Genomic DNA, 4243 nt, shown 5'->3' with positions numbered 1-4243 from the left:
TGAGAAACGACATTCGCGGAAGGACCGGCGCGGCCGGCGGACGCTCGCACGCGCGGCGCCCGACACTCAGCCGCTCGCTCGGCCTCCGTGGATCGTGGCTAGGTGGGATGGATGCCAAACCGGGTCGTCTCGGTCTCGCCGCAGTACGGTCGCGCCGGGGCCTGCGGGGCGGCGCGGGGAGCGCACGCTCACGCGGCGGCCGGGGCGCTAGAGTGCGACCCGCAGTGGGTAGGAACCGTCCACCCGACGTCGGACGAGCCGAGGCCGATGGGGGCCCTACCAAGGCGGGTCATGAGTGCCAGTCGGTCAGTTGGGTGAGGGGGTACTCGGAGGCCCGCCGGGAGCAGACGGGCGACCGGGGATGGGGGGCGTACGCGGGCGGGCGCCGGGAGAAGACGGCCCGTCCGGGGTCGAATCTCGGCCTGTGTTTTCGGAGCCGGCCGGGCATCACGCTCCCTCCTTGGATGGACAACATTCGTAGTTGACACTTTGTGTCATTTTATCCGAGCGGGCGGGCGCCTCGAGAGGCGGACCGTCCGGGGCGACTCTCGGCCTGTGTTTTCGGAGCCGGCCGGGCCTCACGCTCCCTCCTTGGATGGACAACATTCGTAGTTGACACTTTGTGTCATTTTATCCGAGCGGGCGGGCGCCGCGAGGCGGACCGTCCGGGGCGACTCTCGGCCTGTGTTTTCGGAGCCGGCCGGGCATCACGCTCCCTCCTTGGATGGACAACATTCGTAGTTGACACTTTGTGTCATTTTATCCGAGCGGGCGGGCGCCTCGAGAGGCGGACCGTCCGGGGCGACTCTCGGCCTGTGTTTTCGGAGCCGGCCGGGCCTCACGCTCCCTCCTTGGATGGACAACATTCGTAGTTGACACTTTGTGTCATTTTATCCGAGCAGACGGGCGCCGCGAGGCGGACCGTCCGGGGCGACTCTCGGCCTGTGTTTTCGGAGCCGGCCGGGCATCACGCTCCCTCCTTGGATGGACAACATTCGTAGTTGACACTTTGTGTCATTTTATCCGAGCGGGCGGGCGCCTCGAGAGGCGGACCGTCCGGGGCGACTCTCGGCCTGTGTTTTCGGAGCCGGCCGGGCCTCACGCTCCCTCCTTGGATGGACAACATTCGTAGTTGACACTTTGTGTCATTTTATCCGAGCGGGCGGGCGCCGCGAGGCGGACCGTCCGGGGCGACTCTCGGCCTGTGTTTAAGGAGCCGGCCGGGCATCACGCTCCTTCCTTGGATGGACAACATTCGCAGTTGACACTTTGTGTCATTTTATCCGAGCAGACGGGCGCCGCGAGGCGGACCGTCCGGGGCGACTCTCGGCCTGTGTTTTCGGAGCCGGCCGGGCATCACGCTCCCTCCTTGGATGGACAACATTCGTAGTTGACACTTTGTGTCATTTTATCCGAGCAGACGGGCGCCGCGAGGCGGACCGTCCGGGGCGACTCTCGGCCTGTGTTTAAGGAGCCGGCCGGGCATCACGCTCCTTCCTTGGATGGACAACATTCGCAGTTGACACTTTGTGTCATTTTATCCGAGCAGACGGGCGCCGCGAGGCGGACCGTCCGGGGCGACTCTCGGCCTGTGTTTTCGGAGCCGGCCGGGCATCACGCTCCCTCCTTGGATGGACAACATTCGTAGTTGACACTTTGTGTCATTTTATCCGAGCAGACGGGCGCCGCGAGGCGGACCGTCCGGGGCGACTCTCGGCCTGTGTTTAAGGAGCCGGCCGGGCATCACGCTCCTTCCTTGGATGGACAACATTCGCAGTTGACACTTTGTGTCATTTTGTTCGGCCTGTGTTTAAGGAGGCGGCCGTCCTCCACTCGGTCCGTGTTTAAGGAGCGACACTCGCGCTCCGGTTCGGCCTGTATTTAGGGAGGCGGCCGTCCTCCGCTTGGTCTGTGTTAAGGGCGACACTCTGTCCATGTTTGAGGAGCCTGGCCCTGACGCTCCTCTCCGGCCTGTGTTTAAGGAGGCGGCCGTCCTCCCCTTGGTCCGTGTTAAGGGCGACACTCGGTCCATGTTTGAGGAGCCTGGCCCTGACGCTCCTCTCCGGCCTGTGTTTAAGGAGGCGGCCGTCCTCCCCTTGGTCCGTGTTAAGGGCGACACTCGGTCCATGTTTGAGGAGCCTGGCCCTGACGCTCCTCTCCGGCCTGTGTTTAAGGAGGCGGCCGTCCTCCCCTTGGTCTGTGTTAAGGGCGACACTCGGTCCATGTTTGAGGAGCCTGGCCCTGACGCTCCTCTCCGGCCTGTGTTTAAGGAGGCGGCCGTCCTCCCCTTGGTCCGTGTTAAGGGCGACACTCGGTCCATGTTTGAGGAGCCTGGCCCTGACGCTCCTCTCCGGCCTGTGTTTAAGGAGGCGGCCGTCCTCCCCTTGGTCCGTGTTAAGGGCGACACTCGGTCCATGTTTGAGGAGCCTGGCCCTGACGCTCCTCTCCGGCCTGTGTTTAAGGAGGCGGCCGTCCTCCCCTTGGTCTGTGTTAAGGGCGACACTCGGTCCATGTTTGAGGAGCCTGGCCCTGACGCTCCTCTCCGGCCTGTGTTTAAGGAGGCGGCCGTCCTCCCCTTGGTCTGTGTTAAGGGCGACACTCGGTCCATGTTTGAGGAGCCTGGCCCTGACGCTCCTCTCCGGCCTGTGTTTAAGGAGGCGGCCGTCCTCCCCTTGGTCTGTGTTAAGGGCGACACTCGGTCCATGTTTGAGGAGCCTGGCCCTGACGCTCCTCTCCGGCCTGTGTTTAAGGAGGCGGCCGTCCTCCACTTCCTTCCATGCACCACCACATTCGCAGTTGACACTTTGCCATTTTTTCAGAGAGGTGACACTTAGTCGTTTTTTCGAAAGTTGACACTTAGTCGTTTTTTCGAAAGTTGACACTTTGCCGTTTTTTCAGAGAGGTGACACTTAGCCGTTTTTTCGAAAGTTGACACTTAGCCGTTTTTTCGAAAGTTGACACTTAGCCGTTTTTTCGAAAGTTGACACTTAGTCACTTTTTCGCCACAGTGACACCTCCAGCGCGTGCCACGGCGCTTTTCAGGTCTTCTATCCGACCTTGTGCTGTCGAGGACGGCGTGTCCGACGCCGTGGGGAGACCAGCACCATCTCCTCCATATTCGTAAACGGGGTGCTTTGGAAAACGGGGGGAAAGTCGATGAGTACACTGACTACTGGGACCATTTCATTGTACTCTGGCGCACCTGAAGACCAAAAAAGGTACTGCACCTTAGCCCGGGTACCTCACCCCCTGGTACCTCGAGGAGAACTTAGAAAAATTTCGACAAATTTTTGGTGAGCTCCAGGGAGAGAGGCTGATTTTTCGCTTTTTGAGGCCGACCGCCGAACCGGCGCGGGGCGGACTCACAAGCCCCGCAGAGCCGTGGGCACTTAGTCGTTTTTTCAGAGAGGCGACACTTAGTCGTTTTTTCAGAGGCGACACTTAGTCGTTTTTTCGAAAGTTGACACTTAGCCGTTTTTTCGAAAGTCGACACTTAGCCGTTTTTTTGGAAAGTTGACACTTAGTCGTTTTTTCGAAAGTTGACACTTAGTCGTTTTTTCGCCACAATTGGCTCTGAGCTCCAGGGGGAGAGCCTGGTTTTGCCTTATTTCAGGCCGGCTGGGGAACCGGCGCGGGTCGGATGCACGAGCCCGGCAGAGCCGTGGGCACTTAGAAAATTTTCGCCGATTAAGCTGGGACCTCCAGGCGGAGACCGGCATTCCTCGTCCTCGGGGTTCGACCCAGGAACCGGCGCTGGGCAGACGCCGTAGCCACGCAGAGCCGTGGGCACTTAGAAAATATTCGCCAAGTTGGCTCTGAGCTCCAGGCGGAGAGGCTGGTTTTGCCTTATATCAGGCCGGCTGGGGAACCGGCGCGGGTCGGATGCACGAGCCCGCAGAGCCGTGGGCACTTTGCCATTTTCTCAGAGTCGACACTTAGTCGTTTTTTCAGAGAGGCGACACTCTGTCGTTTTTTCGAAAGTTGACACTTTGCCGTTTTTTCAGAGAGGCGACACTTAGCCGTTTTTTCAGAGATGTGACACTTAGCCGTTTTTTCAGAGATGTGACACTTAGCCGTTTTTTCAGAGATGTGACACTTTGCCGTTTTTTCGAAAGTTGACACTTAGCCGTTTTTTCGAAAGTCGACACTTAGCCGTTTTTTCAGAGATGTGACACTTTGCCGTTTTTTCGAAAGTTGACACTTAGCCGTTTTTTCGAAAGTTGACACTTAGTCGTTTTTTCAC

The sequence above is a fragment of the Syngnathus leptorhynchus genome, unplaced genomic scaffold, assembly GCF_054491065.1.
Source record: "Syngnathus leptorhynchus isolate UIUO unplaced genomic scaffold, UIUO_Slep HiC_scaffold_259, whole genome shotgun sequence".
In the NCBI taxonomy this organism is placed as follows: domain Eukaryota; kingdom Metazoa; phylum Chordata; class Actinopteri; order Syngnathiformes; family Syngnathidae; genus Syngnathus; species Syngnathus leptorhynchus.
Note: the sequence above shows the minus strand (reverse complement) of the source record.